General features: G+C 46.5%; 2 non-coding genes across 2 annotated transcripts; both read right to left on the bottom strand.

The window, feature by feature from the left end:
• Nucleotides 1-718: 718 nt before the first annotated feature.
• On the bottom strand, nt 719-872 carry LOC143507659 (5.8S ribosomal RNA). The gene has a single exon (XR_013128908.1). It is a non-coding gene; the product is annotated as a 5.8S ribosomal RNA (ribosomal RNA).
• Nucleotides 873-1,994: 1,122 nt separating this feature from the next.
• On the bottom strand, nt 1,995-3,833 carry LOC143507661 (18S ribosomal RNA). The gene has a single exon (XR_013128910.1). It is a non-coding gene; the product is annotated as an 18S ribosomal RNA (ribosomal RNA).
• Nucleotides 3,834-16,671: the final 12,838 nt, after the last annotated feature.

Here is a 16,671-nt window from a genome sequence, read left to right as displayed (position 1 = left end):
TTTGGCGCTGGGCTCTTCCCTCTTCGCTCGCCGCTACTGAGGGAATCCTTGTTAGTTTCTTTTCCTCCGCTTAGTAATATGCTTAAATTCAGCGGGTCGTCTCGTCTGATCTGAGGTCGCGTTCGAATGGGGGCAGCACGCCGGTGTGGGAACCGGACGCGCGCCTGAGCCGCCGGTGGCGGTGGGAGGGAGAGGACCCCCACGCGCACACGCGCACCGGGCTGGCAGACACAGGGTCGGTCTCGGCCTCTGCCTCGGACGAGAGGGAGGGAGGGACAGCACACCGTGAGAGGGAGACGCTGGAGGGAGGCACGTCTTGGGCCCCCGTAGGACGACGCACCAACCCGAACCAACCGATACACCCGCGCGACCACGCATCCTCCTGCCGGCCTGGTGAGGAAGGGGGAGACACGCACGCGGGCAGCCTGAATGGTTGCCCACCGGCAGCCGCGTGCGCGCTTCTTCCTCGGCCGTAGGAGTATTGCGGGGCCCCTGGAGGACCAGGATCGGGGTGATCGAGAGGCAGGGAGGCCGCAGCCTACGGGGAGACGAGCTCCACAGCGAAACCTAACACGGAGCGTGTGACCCCTCTCTCTAGCCGGGGAGCTAGAGGACCGGGACGCGTCTGAATTTAGGAAGACGGAGGTGACCAGGGCCACCTTCGAACCTCCAACCGCGGTCTTGCCCATTACAGGCACAGTCCGAATGATGGGAATAGCGACCCTCAGACAGGCGTAGCCCTGGGATGAACCCAGGGCCGCAATGTGCGTTCGAAGTGTCGATGATCAATGTGTCCTGCAATTCACATTAGTTCTCGCAGCTGGCTGCGTTCTTCATCGACGCACGAGCCGAGTGATCCACCGCTAAGAGTTGTACTCTTGGTTTTTTCGTGAGAGGCACCAAACATGATAAATGGTTTTTACCATTTTTCAAGTGACGGGCGCCCCGCCGTAGTGCCTGACCCGAGGGACAGGCACCCGAGCACGGGGTCTTTAAACCCGCAGCCCTCTGCGGGCCCCCTCCACACTCGGCACCCGCCCTGTCCGTCTCGGAGGACTGGGTGAGCACGCGTAGCAACGGGGTGTTGGAAAGGGGTGTGTGAATACTGAAGGACCCAGAGGACTACCTCGTCACCGCCCGCCATGCTCCCAGGAAGGGAGGAGCACTCGTAGCGCTGCCCGAGGTGAGCTTGGGAGCTACAGCACACAGTGAACCCCTCTCCTCACCCGCCGCCCGCCATGTCCACCCCTCCCTGCGGAGAGGAGCACGCGTAGCACCGGGGTGTGGAGGGTGTGAAGACTAAAGCCACCAGGGGGACCACCCAGTCAGCGTCCGCCATGTCTCCAGTACAGGAGAGCACTCGTAGCGCTGCCTGAGGCGGGGTTGATGAGCTAGAGTCCACACGTGGCCCTCCCCATCACCGCCCGCCATGCCTCCGGTAAGGGAGAGCACTCGTAGCGCTGTATGGGGTTGGTTCGAAGACTAGTAGGTACCCGTCACCCGACGAAAAATGGAAGGCAACGGCCACACACGCGCAACCGCTTTGACGACGTCTGAGCCCAGGAAGACAAAGGTGGCGTGAGCCTCCTGCGAACCTCCCAACGCGGGTCTGGTCCTTTACGGGCACAGTCCCGATTTATAGCAACAGACGTAGGGTGCGTGGTGGTGCCGTGAGCCTGAGGTCACCGAATGTGGAAAACCCCACGCACGCCGACAGAGAGAGAGGGCCTCGCGGCCCAGACTCACGCCATTGTGCGTGTGGAAACCGGCCGTAACCGTGTTTTTTAGCGCTTCGCACGAGCCAGAGAGTACCGAGGAGGTGCGCTCGAGATGGGGGGCTGTTTGGAGAGAACAGACCAGCTTGCGCCATCGCTGTTCAGCGCGTTAAACATATGATGATCTCCAGTCCGGTACCGAAGCGCACAACCCTTTCCCCAGAGGCCCGAGGAGACGCACAGAGGCTGGGAGGAGGCGCGCCGGGCGGCGCTACCCGTTAATGATCCTTCCGCAGGTTCACCTACGGAAACCTTGTTACGACTTTTACTTCCTCTAGATGATCAAGTTTGATCGACTTCTCAGCACTACACCAAGGCCCACGAGGGGTCCCGGTGCGGCCGATCCGAGGACCTCACTAAACCATCCGATCGGTAGTAGCGACGGGCGGTGTGTACAAAGGGCAGGGACTTAATCAACGCGAGCTTGTGACTCACGCTTACTGGGAATTCCTCGTTCATGGGGAATAATTGCAATCCCCAGTCCCAATCACGATTGGGTTTCAGCGGATTACCCGCGCCTCTCGGCGAAGGGTAGGCACATGCTGAGCCAACCATTGTGGCGCGCGTGCAGCCCCGGACATCTAAGGGCATCACAGACCTGTTATTGCTCCATCTCGTGTGGCTGAACGCCACTTGTCCCTCTAAGAAGTTGATGCAGACCACGGAGGGCCGCATAACTAGTTAGCATGCCGGAGTCTCGTTCGTTATCGGAATTAACCAGACAAATCGCTCCACCAACTAAGAACGGCCATGCACCACCACCCACAGAATCGAGAAAGAGCCATCAATCTGTCAATCCTTTCCGTGTCCGGGCCGGGTGAGGTTTCCCGTGTTGAGTCAAATTAAGCCGCAGGCTCCACTCCTGGTGGTGCCCTTCCGTCAATTCCTTTAAGTTTCAGCTTTGCAACCATACTCCCCCCGGAACCCAAAGACTCGTGGTTTCCCGCACGCTGCCCGGCGGGTCATGGGAATAACGCCGCCGGATCGCGGGTTGGCATAGTTTACGGTCGGAACTACGACGGTATCTGATCGTCTTCGAACCTCCGACTTTCGTTCTTGATTAATGAAAACATTCTTGGCAAATGCTTTCGCTTTCGTCCGTCTTGCGCCGGTCCAAGAATTTCACCTCTAGCGGCGCAATACGAATGCCCCCGGCCGTCCCTCTTAATCATGGCCCTGGTTCCGGAAACCCACAAAATAGAACCGGAGTCCTATTCCATTATTCCTAGCTCAGGTATTCGGGCGAGTAGCGGCCCGCTTTGAACACTCTAATTTTTTCAAAGTAAACGCTCCGGACCCCGACCGGACACCCAGCCAAGGGCATCCGAGGGGCACCGGGAGGCAGGGTCTGGGACAGGCGGTGGCTCGCCTCGCGGCGGACCGTCAGCCCACTCCCGAAATCCAACTACGAGCTTTTTAACTGCAGCAACTTTAATATACGCTATTGGAGCTGGAATTACCGCGGCTGCTGGCACCAGACTTGCCCTCCAATGGGTCCTCACCCATGGGTTTAGGATACGCTCATTCCGATTACAGGGCCTCGAAAGAGACCTGTATCGTTATTTTTCGTCACTACCTCCCCGTGTCGGGAATGGGTAATTTGCGCGCCTGCTGCCTTCCTTGGATGTGGTAGCCGTTTCTCAGGCTCCCTCTCCGGAATCGAACCCTGATTCCCCGTTACCCGTGGTCACCATGGTAGGCGACTATAGTACCATCGAAAGTTGATAGGGCAGACATTCGAATGAGACGTCGCCGCCGCGGAGGGCGCGCGATCGGCCCGAGGTTATCTAGAGTCACCAAAGCGGCCGGGGGGCCCGCGCCCCGCCGGATGGGTTTTGGATCTGATAAATGCACGCATCCCCCAGAGGGGTCAGCGCTCGTTTGCATGTATTAGCTCTAGAATTACCACAGTTATCCGAGTAACGTGTGGAGCGATCAAAGGAACCATGACTGATTTAATGAGCCATTCGCAGTTTCACTGTACCGGCCGTGTGTACTTAGACCTGCATGGCTTAATCTTTGAGACAAGCATATGTTACTGGCAGGATCAACCAGGTAGCTGCACCGCGGTGGTGAAAGGGACACCAGCTAACGTCGCGGCCACCTCGGCGTGCTCCATCCCCCGGGCAGGGTCAGGGGCCCACCTCGGTACCGGACGCCCACCATCGGTGCAGCAGGGGTGCGCCGTCAGCGTGGGGGAGAGAGCCCTCGTCAGCTCCCAGCACGCGCGCGCGCTACTGTGGGACGTAACCGAGAAATGAGTGATTCCGTGACCAGGCGGGGTGAGGCCAAGCATGTGTTGAACTAACCCGATCCACTGCTGGCTCTCACCCGTACACCATGGACGCCGATAGCGGACACCTGTGTAGACAGACCGGCCTTCAACGCTTCCCTCAGACGGTTCCGGGTGAGGATCGTGTCTTTTCAGACCGAGGCCCCCCCATAGAGGCATGCCCGCTGGTTTGGGGAGGAACTACCCGGGCGGCACAGAAGGCTTCAACCCTAGGCCCAACCCAAGGCCTGTGTCTCGGTCATCATGATCATACCGAGGCTGCCGACCTCCCATCCTGAAGGAGCGCACACACCTCATGGGAGAGTTTTTGATAGGTATGTCATGTTGAGGCTGCCGTCCTCAATGAGCGCAGTCACCCCTTTTGTACAGCTTTCGTTGGTGAACGATCATACCCGAGAGGCTGCCGACCTACCCGTCCTGAAGGAGCGCATCCACCTCTCGCCCTATTCCTGTACCTAGGTATGTCGCACCGAGGTTGCGGCTCTGAGCAATATATAGGATATGAGCTCGCACCTCATTGTACATTGCGCATTGGTTTGACCGGTTGTCTTTCTTATGACAGGGAGAAACCTTAAGTGGTAACCCGAGAGCCTAACCCCTGGCGGGCATCGTATGCCAATAGATCGGGAGAGCTCCGAACGCCCTCGAGATTGACGCTCTCCCTAAAAACCTGCTGGTAGGTTTTTGCAATCCACCGTACGCGTTTTCCTCCACGGCCGGGGAGGTTCTCGCCAGCCATGCCCGCCAAGGCAAATCTTCCCTCGGACACACCTCGGACGCTCGACCCCTGAAAAGGCCTGGCTGAACCAAGTGATGGTCGATGCTACTGGTATAACTGAAAAACCCCTGGCGGACTTGGGTTCGGATAACGGTCTTAGAGCGCACCTAGGTACTGTGCCATTGGATCCGGTAAGGCCAGCCGAAACCAGCATCTTCCGGGCTTGCGCACAGCACCCTCCGGATACGCACAGGCCGAGGTAGAGCATGTGAGGCTGGTGCCTGGAGGTCGGCGAGACCTCCAGTGTTAGGGGGGTCACCACTCCACCCCTAACCGGTGAAAGTGTTAGAGTCAGGCTAATGTTACCTTCACGCACCGCCTTGCATCCAGGCCTTATGAATGGGATAACCATTATAAGGTTAGGATGAACTCAAGAGACATGCTCTCCTATATACCTGCTGGTAGGTGTTTGCAATGCACCGTATGCGTTTTCCTCCACGGCCGGGGAGGTACTCGCCAGCCATGCCCGCCAAGGCAAATCTTCCCTCGGACACACCTCGGACGCTCGACCCCCGAAAAGGCCTGGCTGATCAAAGTGATGGTCGATGCTACTGGTATAACAGAAAAACCCCTGGCGGACTTGGGTTCGGATAACGGTCTTAGAGCGCACCTAGGTACTGTGCCATTGGATCCGGTAAGGCCAGCCGAAACCAGCATCTTCCGGGCTTGCGCACAGCACCCTCCGGATACGCACAGGCCGAGGTGGAGCATGCAGGCTGGAGGTTGGACAGACCTCCATAAGGGGGGTCACCACTCTTACACCCATGCCCAGCAGTGGCATTTCGGTCGGGCGCAAGCAGTGGTTCGAAGGCCTGAGAGACACGGATGTCTTTGACCTCCATCAGCAGGGGTCACTTATCCCTCCCCTTAAGCCGTCAAGGTGCATTAGAGTCGGGCTAGTTCACCTTAACGCACTGCCTTTCTTCTGATCCTTATTATGGTACAATCATATAAGGCTCAGAAAGCATGCTCCCCTATATACCTGCTGGTAGGTGTTTGCATTACACCGTTAGCGCATTCCTCCAGGGTCGGGGAGATGCCAGACAGCCATGCCCGCCAAGGCAAATCTTCCCTCGGACACACCTCTGAGACTCGATTGCCGAAAGGGCATGGCTGATTCAATAAGTGGTTCGTGGCAATGGTATAACACCTACCATTCTCAAACACATGGGGGGGGTTTACGGCCTTAGAGCGCACCTAGGTGCTATACCATTGGATCCGGTAAGGCCAGCCGAAACCAGCATCTTCCGGGCTTGCGCATAGCACCCTCCGGATACGCACAGGTCGAAATACATTACGTGAGGATGGAGGTAGGACGACCTCCATAAGGGGGAGCATCACGCCTCCACCCTTGCCCAGCGTGGGCACTTTGCTCGGGCACAGCCCGTGTCATTTAAAGGCCTGGATCTTTTCAGACCTCCGGGGGGGGCCTCACTCCCCCCCTACTTTGCTCAGAGGGAGCCTCTTACTCGGATAAAGTGATATAGTGTCTGCCATTGCAGGCCTGGATCATCTGTGACTTCCAGGGAGAGGCCTCTCAACTCCTCTCTTAAGCCGAAGCGTGCACTTTAAACGGATAAAGTGTGTGGCATTACATGCCTTTAAGCCTGGAACCTTTCTGACATCCACATATAGGGCCCTCATGCTTAATCATAAGCCCAACATGTACACTTTAATCGGATAAAGTGTGTGACATTACATGCTTTCATGCATGGAGCCTTTCTGACATCCACACATAGGGCCCTCATGCTTAATCATAAGCCCAACATGTACACTTTAATCGGATAAAGTGTGTGACATTACATGCTTTCATGCATGGAGCCTTTCTGACATCCACACATAGGGCCCTCATGCTTAATCATAAGCCCAACATGTACACTTTAATCGGATAAAGTGTGTGACATTACATGCTTTCATGCATGGAGCCTTTCTGACATCCACACATAGGGCCCTCATGCTTAATCATAAGCCCAAATGTGCACTTTAATCGGATAAAGTGTGTGACATTACATGCTTTCATGCATGGAGCCTTTCTGACATCCACAGAGAGGCCCCTCATCCTCTCTCATAAGCCCAAGAGTGTCATTTAGTCGGATAAATTGTGTGGCATTACATGCCTTTATTCCTGGATCCTTCCTCACATCCAGAGAGAGGCATACCAACCTACTCTCATAAGCCCAACATGTACACTTTAATCGGATAAAGTGTGTGACATTACATGCTTTCATGCATGGAGCCTTTCTGACATCCACACATAGGGCCCTCATGCTTAATCATAAGCCCAAATGTGCACTTTAATCGGATAAAGTGTGTGGCATTACATGCTTTCATGCATGGAGCCTTTCTGACATCCACACATAGGGCCCTCATGCTTAATCATAAGCCCAAATGTGCACTTTAATCGGATAAAGTGTGTGACATTACATGCCTTTAAGCCTGGAACCTTTCTGACATCCACATATAGGGCCCTCATGCTTAATCATAAGCCCAACATGTACACTTTAATCGGATAAAGTGTGTGGCATTACATGCTTTCATGCATGGAGCCTTTCTGACATCCACACATAGGGCCCTCATGCTTAATCATAAGCCCAAATGTGCACTTTAATCGGATAAAGTGTGTGGCATTACATGCTTTCATGCATGGAGCCTTTCTGACATCCACATATAGGGCCCTCATGCTTAATCATAAGCCCAACATGTACACTTTAATCGGATAAAGTGTGTGACATTACATGCCTTTAAGCCTGGAACCTTTCTGACATCCACATATAGGGCCCTCATGCTTAATCATAAGCCCAACATGTACACTTTAATCGGATAAAGTGTGTGACATTACATGCTTTCATGCATGGAGCCTTTCTGACATCCACAGAGAGGCCCCTCATCCTCTCTCATAAGCCCAAGAGTGTCATTTAGTCGGATAAATTGTGTGGCATTACATGCCTTTATTCCTGGATCCTTCCTCACATCCAGAGAGAGGCATACCAACCTACTCTCATAAGCCCAAAAGTGCACTTTATTCGGATAAAGTGTGCAAAATTCCATGCATGGATCATTTGTGAGATCCATAAAGAGGCCTCTCAAATCCTCTAAAATGCCCAGGGAGTGACCTTTGGTCGGGCAAAGCGTGCGCCATAATCCTTGTCTTCATTTATGGTATACCATATATGTGGCTTTCAGAAGACCCTCTCCCCTATATACCTGATGGTAGGTGTTTGCATATCACCCATTCATAAAATCATCCAGACAGGGGGAATGAGATGCATGTCCGTCTGGGTGCACATTCGGCGGGCACTGTCAGAGGATCGAGGCCTCTGGATGATCCACCCCTTGGTCAAAATTGGAACATAGTGCGATTTTTGAACACAAAATCATACGTATGGTATAACATTTTTATCGACATAGAATTATTTTCGCCGAAAACTGACGCCTATGGTATACCAAATGAAGCGACATAGAATATTTTCCACTTGAAAACTTCGTGCTGCTGGTATATTTATGGACTTTGTGCATATTCTGAAGATTACTACTTGTATATGGTCTAACTCAGGAAGGGAAATAGACTAATTTCCAACAAAAACCTCATGCTACTGGTAAATTTAAGGACTCTGTGCATTGCCTGAAGATTACTACTTGTATATGGTCTAACTCAGGAAGGGAAATAGACTAATTTCCAACAAAAACCTCATGCTACTGGTATATTTAAGGACTCTGTGCATTGCCTGATATGACACTTCAGAGTCAATTTACACCTATTTCTAAGCAAGATAGAAAAAAAAAACTGACAATTTTTCTTGATCCTGGGGATGTACCCGAGCTAAAGAGCATGTTTTTCGGACACTTTTATGCTTTTTTCCCTTAAAGCCACCACCTGGCAATGTTATAGCATTGGACTCTGTGCATTTCCTGAAGAAAATATCTTGTGTATGGTCTAACAAAGTAAGGGACATAGACTAATTCACTCATAAAACTCCATGCTTCTGGTATATTTAGGGACTTTGTGCAAATTCTGACTTGAAAACCTCCACATGATGTTGGTATAATAACTTTACCTCATGCCCAGATGAGTGCACCTTCATCGGACACTTCAACTAGGCTGAGGTGTCTGGAGGGTCCACCCAGTGGCACGTACATATGGTATAACAGAAAAAAAACGATGGAGTACCGGTGACATCTTGTGGACTTTAAGAGTCAATGCGCCTTCCAAATAAGATTAAACTGTGCACTTTTTTTCTAACAGCATTTAACCATGGTATAATTTAAACTAAACTCTCCTCTTTTATTCTAAGTTCATTTGGCCATGGTATATTTTATTTAAAATGGCCTTTTTTACTCAAAGTGTCTTTTCTACTGGTATATTTAATTTAAAAAGGCCTCTATTTTATTCTAAGTGTCTATGCCTCTGGTATATTTTATTTAAAAAGGCCTCTATTTTATTCTAAGTGTCTATGCCTCTGGTATATTTAATTTAAAAAGGTCTCTATTTTATTCTAAGTGTCTATGCTACTGGTATATTTTATTTAAAAAGGCCTCTATTTTATTCTAAGTGTCTATGCCTCTGGTATATTTAATTTAAAAAGGCCTCTATTTTATTCTAAGTGTCTATGCCTCTGGTATATTTAATTTAAAAAGGCCTCTATTTTATTCTAAGTGTCTATGCTACTGGTATATTTTATTTAAAACGGCCTCTATTTTAGTCTAAGTGTCTATGCCTCTGGTATATTTAATTTAAAAGGCCTCTATTTTATTCTAAGTGTCTATGCCTCTGGTATATTTTATTTAAAAAGGTCTCTATTTTATTCTAAGTGTCTATGCTACTGGTATATTTTATTTAAAACGGCCTCTATTTTAGTCTAAGTGTCTATGCCTCTGGTATATTTAATTTAAAAAGGCCTCTATTTTATTCTAAGTGTCTATGCCTCTGGTATATTTAATTTAAAAAGGTCTCTATTTTATTCTAAGTGTCTATGCTACTGGTATATTTTATTTAAAACGGCCTCTATTTTAGTCTAAGTGTCTATGCCTCTGGTATATTTAATTTAAAAAGGCCTCTATTTTATTCTAAGTGTCTATGCCTCTGGTATATTTAATTTAAAAAGGCCTCTATTTTATTCTAAGTGTCTATGCTACTGGTATATTTTATTTAAAACGGCCTCTTTTTTATTCTAAGTGTCTATGCTGCTGGTATATTCTTGGACTTTGAAAAATCTTAACAGCGCCTAACCCTTAAATAGGGATGGTCGGAATACGGAACACGCAATACGCAATGTGCAATCCCAGCGCGACCTACTGCTTAGGGATGGCTGCAATACGGAACACGCAATGCGCAATACGCAATGAGCAATCCCAGCGCGACCTACTGCTTAGGGATGGCTGCAATACGGAACACGCAATACGCAATGAGCAATCCCAGCGCGACCTACTGCTTAGGGATGGCTGCAATACGGAACACGCAATGCGCAATGTGGAATGTGCCTTTCCCGCCCTCTTGATTAGGGACCAGGTGTGTTCTATTAAGGAAGCTTAATAACTTTACCTCATGCCCAGATGAGTGCACCTTCATTGGACACTCCAAGTGGACAGATGTGTCTGGAGGAGCCACCCAGTGGCAAATGCGTATGGTATAACAGAAAAAATGGACTTAGTGCATTTTCTGATCAGACACTTCAGACTGGATTTACACCTATTTCTAAGCAAGATAGAGAAAAAAACTGACAATTTTTCTTGATCCTGGGGATGTACCTGAGCTAAAGAGCATGTTTTTTGGACACTTTTATGCTTTTTTCACTAAAAGCCACCACCTGCTGCTGGTATATTTAAGGACTCTGTGCATTGCCTGAAGATTACTACTTGTATATGGTCTAACTCAGGAAGGGAAATAGACTAATTTCCAACAAAAACCTCATGCTACTGGTAAATTTAAGGACTCTGTGCATTGCCTGAAGATTACTACTTGTATATGGTCTAACTCAGGAAGGGAAATAGACTAATTTCCAACAAAAACCTCATGCTACTGGTATATTTAAGGACTCTGTGCATTGCCTGATATGACACTTCAGAGTCAATTTACACCTATTTCTAAGCAAGATAGAAAAAAAAACTGACAATTTTTCTTGATCCTGGGGATGTACCCGAGCTAAAGAGCATGTTTTTCGGACACTTTTATGCTTTTTTCCCTTAAAGCCACCACCTGGCAATGTTATAGCATTGGACTCTGTGCATTTCCTGAAGAAAATATCTTGTGTATGGTCTAACAAAGTAAGGGACATAGACTAATTCACTCATAAAACTCCATGCTTCTGGTATATTTAGGGACTTTGTGCAAATTCTGACTTGAAAACCTCCACATGATGTTGGTATAATAACTTTACCTCATGCCCAGATGAGTGCACCTTCATCGGACACTTCAACTAGGCTGAGGTGTCTGGAGGGTCCACCCAGTGGCACGTACATATGGTATAACAGAAAAAAAACGATGGAGTACCGGTGACATCTTGTGGACTTTAAGAGTCAATGCGCCTTCCAAATAAGATTAAACTGTGCACTTTTTTTCTAACAGCATTTAACCATGGTATAATTTAAACTAAACTCTCCTCTTTTATTCTAAGTTCATTTGGCCATGGTATATTTTATTTAAAATGGCCTTTTTTACTCAAAGTGTCTTTTCTACTGGTATATTTAATTTAAAAAAGGCCTCTATTTTATTCTAAGTGTCTATGCCTCTGGTATATTTTATTTAAAAAGGCCTCTATTTTATTCTAAGTGTCTATGCCTCTGGTATATTTAATTTAAAAAGGTCTCTATTTTATTCTAAGTGTCTATGCTACTGGTATATTTTATTTAAAAAGGCCTCTATTTTATTCTAAGTGTCTATGCCTCTGGTATATTTAATTTAAAAAGGCCTCTATTTTATTCTAAGTGTCTATGCCTCTGGTATATTTAATTTAAAAAGGCCTCTATTTTATTCTAAGTGTCTATGCTACTGGTATATTTTATTTAAAACGGCCTCTATTTTAGTCTAAGTGTCTATGCCTCTGGTATATTTAATTTAAAAAGGCCTCTATTTTATTCTAAGTGTCTATGCCTCTGGTATATTTTATTTAAAAAGGTCTCTATTTTATTCTAAGTGTCTATGCTTACTGGTATATTTTATTTAAAACGGCCTCTATTTTAGTCTAAGTGTCTATGCCTCTGGTATATTTAATTTAAAAAGGCCTCTATTTTATTCTAAGTGTCTATGCCTCTGGTATATTTAATTTAAAAAGGTCTCTATTTTATTCTAAGTGTCTATGCTACTGGTATATTTTATTTAAAACGGCCTCTATTTTAGTCTAAGTGTCTATGCCTCTGGTATATTTAATTTAAAAAGGCCTCTATTTTATTCTAAGTGTCTATGCCTCTGGTATATTTAATTTAAAAAGGCCTCTATTTTATTCTAAGTGTCTATGCTACTGGTATATTTTATTTAAAACGGCCTCTTTTTTATTCTAAGTGTCTATGCTGCTGGTATATTCTTGGACTTTGAAAAATCTTAACAGCGCCTAACCCTTAAATAGGGATGGTCGGAATACGGAACACGCAATACGCAATGTGCAATCCCAGCGCGACCTACTGCTTAGGGATGGCTGCAATACGGAACACGCAATGCGCAATACGCAATGAGCAATCCCAGCGCGACCTACTGCTTAGGGATGGCTGCAATACGGAACACGCAATACGCAATGAGCAATCCCAGCGCGACCTACTGCTTAGGGATGGCTGCAATACGGAACACGCAATGCGCAATGTGGAATGTGCCTTTCCCGCCCTCTTGATTAGGGACCAGGTGTGTTCTATTAAGGAAGCTTAATAACTTTACCTCATGCCCAGATGAGTGCACCTTCATTGGACACTCCAAGTGGACAGATGTGTCTGGAGGAGCCACCCAGTGGCAAATGCGTATGGTATAACAGAAAAAATGGACTTAGTGCATTTTCTGATCAGACACTTCAGACTGGATTTACACCTATTTCTAAGCAAGATAGAGAAAAAAACTGACAATTTTTCTTGATCCTGGGGATGTACCTGAGCTAAAGAGCATGTTTTTTGGACACTTTTATGCTTTTTTCACTAAAAGCCACCACCTGCTGCTGGTATATTTAAGGACTCTGTGCATTGCCTGAAGATTACTACTTGTATATGGTCTAACTCAGGAAGGGAAATAGACTAATTTCCAACAAAAACCTCATGCTACTGGTAAATTTAAGGACTCTGTGCATTGCCTGAAGATTACTACTTGTATATGGTCTAACTCAGGAAGGGAAATAGACTAATTTCCAACAAAAACCTCATGCTACTGGTATATTTAAGGACTCTGTGCATTGCCTGATATGACACTTCAGAGTCAATTTACACCTATTTCTAAGCAAGATAGAAAAAAAAACTGACAATTTTTCTTGATCCTGGGGATGTACCCGAGCTAAAGAGCATGTTTTTCGGACACTTTTATGCTTTTTTCCCTTAAAGCCACCACCTGGCAATGTTATAGCATTGGACTCTGTGCATTTCCTGAAGAAAATATCTTGTGTATGGTCTAACAAAGTAAGGGACATAGACTAATTCACTCATAAAACTCCATGCTTCTGGTATATTTAGGGACTTTGTGCAAATTCTGACTTGAAAACCTCCACATGATGTTGGTATAATAACTTTACCTCATGCCCAGATGAGTGCACCTTCATCGGACACTTCAACTAGGCTGAGGTGTCTGGAGGGTCCACCCAGTGGCACGTACATATGGTATAACAGAAAAAAAACGATGGAGTACCGGTGACATCTTGTGGACTTTAAGAGTCAATGCGCCTTCCAAATAAGATTAAACTGTGCACTTTTTTTCTAACAGCATTTAACCATGGTATAATTTAAACTAAACTCTCCTCTTTTATTCTAAGTTCATTTGGCCATGGTATATTTTATTTAAAATGGCCTTTTTTACTCAAAGTGTCTTTTCTACTGGTATATTTAATTTAAAAAGGCCTCTATTTTATTCTAAGTGTCTATGCCTCTGGTATATTTTATTTAAAAAGGCCTCTATTTTATTCTAAGTGTCTATGCCTCTGGTATATTTAATTTAAAAAGGTCTCTATTTTATTCTAAGTGTCTATGCTACTGGTATATTTTATTTAAAAAGGCCTCTATTTTATTCTAAGTGTCTATGCCTCTGGTATATTTAATTTAAAAAGGCCTCTATTTTAGTCTAAGTGTCTATGCCTCTGGTATATTTTATTTAAAAAGGCCTCTATTTTATTCTAAGTGTCTATGCCTCTGGTATATTTAATTTAAAAAGGCCTCTATTTTTTTCTAAGTGTCTATGCCTCTGGTATATTTAATTTAAAAAGGCCTCTATTTTTTTTCTAAGTGTCTATGCCTCTGGTATATTTTATTTAAACGGCCTCTATTTTTTTCTAAGTGTCTATGCCTCTGGTATATTTAATTTAAAAAGGCCTCTATTTTTTTCTAAGTGTCTATGCCTCTGGTATATTTAATTTAAAAAGGCAATACGGAACACGCAATGCGCAATGTGGAATGTGCCTTTCCCGCCCTCTTGATTAGGGACCAGGTGTGTTCTATTAAGGAAGCTTAATTAGCATCACAGCGGCTTGAAGATGGCAGGCAGACAGACGGTAAGTACCCGCATTTCGGGCATTTTAAAACTAAATTAATCATATAAATTATAACTAATTTTGTCTCTTTTTTTCACTATCTTTGGCAGAAATGTCCAATGTGTAAAGTTAAGTGCACTAGGCTGAAAAAACACTTAAAAACGGTTCATGAAATCGATGACAAGGAGACCGGTTTGATAGCTAGGCTGGCTAGCAATCGTTGTTCAGTACGGCTAGATTGTGAAATCTGTGACAAGAAGTCTTTGGTGAGGTTGGACATGCACTTAAGCTCTACCCATAATGTACACGGTACCCAAAAAATGAAAATGGTAGCCCAGGCGAAGCGACTTTTTATGGGCAAATTGTTAGAGAAATACCGTAAGACCCAGAGTTCAAAAGACAGTGTAGCCTGTGAGACACCCGAGGAAACTGGTGACAGCCAAACTACATTTAACCCAGAGCCGGACACGTCTGAAGGGTCAAACTGTGATGGCCATGCCGTGGAAGAACCGGCATCCAGCCATTCTGAGTACGAGGCGGTGGGTTCACCATCAAGCTCAAGCGATTCTGAGGCCGAAGGCAACACACTTAGGAAGGGGAGGCATTTGATCTTACCCGAAGCTTTGGAAGGAACCAGGGTGGAAGTGGCCCTAGACGACTACCAGGCCTTTCACGTACGCTCTAATCCCACAGTGAAAGACTCAGAAAACGGCCAACAAAGAAGGACGCACGCCCTAAAATTCATTCTCCACATGGCCGAAGACACAAGCAAGCACGACTTCCATAGCCTTAAATTCATCCACAACCTGGAGAGACTAAGACAGTGGCCGTCTGCTCTGATCCAAAGCAAGTATAGCCACCCTAACGGTACATATCATGCTTATAAACGCTATGTCTTTTATAAAGCACGCACGAGCCTTCCACCTGGACACACTGGGCCTTCAAACACACCAGATCAAACAGATACTCCTTCAAATCAAAAAGCTACTGAAGGATCACACTAGACATATGAGATGCCACCGGCAGGCAGTGAGAAGACTTAAATCAAGTATGTTGACATCCACATGCACATTCTGGAGAAATTACATCCATATGCATATGGTATAACCTTTGACTTATCCACTTACAGAACAACTAAAATCCACCCAGGATTTTGAGAGATTTATGAAGATAGCAGTAGTGGAAATACCCAGGCTCATAGGTGAGTGCCATAAATACAGACATATCAAGCCCGCAACAGGTGCACATTTATAGGCATACATGTTTTAAACATGGTGGTTTTATCTTCCAGACCAGATGAGGGAGGAGGCCAGAGACGACACATATTGCCTCTTACAAGGGTATCTGACAGGGTATCTCGGGATGGTAACAGGCCATAGACCTGTGGTTCTTTACAATATGACCAAGGACCAAGTAGACAACGCAGACCAAGATGACAAAGGCCGTACAGTCGTCTGGGTAAGCCCACATAAGTCCACCTTACCCCCGCCACACACAGTAACATGAGAGGCATGGGTCTTTTGTAACATCCATATTTCCCCAGGTTGATCGACACAAAACGGACAGGAGATACGGCTCGGCATACCTCGCCCTGATGCCTGAAGAGGCTACATGGTTAAGAGCCATGGCTGACATCTCTTACTGCTATGGAGACAAAAAGTGCTTGTATGTCTTTCAGAGTCAAGGGAAAAAAATGACCAAAATTACCCACCTCTTTCAAAGGGCATGGAAACATGCAGGCATGGATGGACCTATCGGGTTTACCATAATCCGAACATCAGTCAGTAACCAAGTCAGACATCTCAGCACTGAGAACCGCATGTTAGTTTGTAAAAGCATGTGCCATACCATGGAGACTGCAGATCGGTTCTATGCATCTATACCTACCCTGAGTGATGCATTCAGGGTAAGAGAACTCAGAATGCAGGCATTGGATGAACCAATAAAAGGTTGAAAGAGTTATTCGTCTCTGTGTCTATTTAAAACATCCAGAAAATCATCATTCTGTATAAAATACATTGCCTAAAAAGGTGCACTAAGAGCCGGCCACACACAGTAGGATGAGAGCCCTGGATGATTTAATACATCCAGAAAATCATCATTCTGTATAAAATACATTGCCTAAAAAGGTGCACTAAGAGCCGGCCACACACAGTAGGATGAGAGCCCTGGATGATTTAA

This window comes from Brachyhypopomus gauderio, unplaced genomic scaffold (assembly GCF_052324685.1).
Source record: "Brachyhypopomus gauderio isolate BG-103 unplaced genomic scaffold, BGAUD_0.2 sc717, whole genome shotgun sequence".
Lineage (NCBI taxonomy): Eukaryota > Metazoa > Chordata > Actinopteri > Gymnotiformes > Hypopomidae > Brachyhypopomus > Brachyhypopomus gauderio.
The sequence above is the reverse complement of the archived record's forward strand: the minus strand, read 5'-3'. Positions and strand labels throughout refer to the sequence as shown.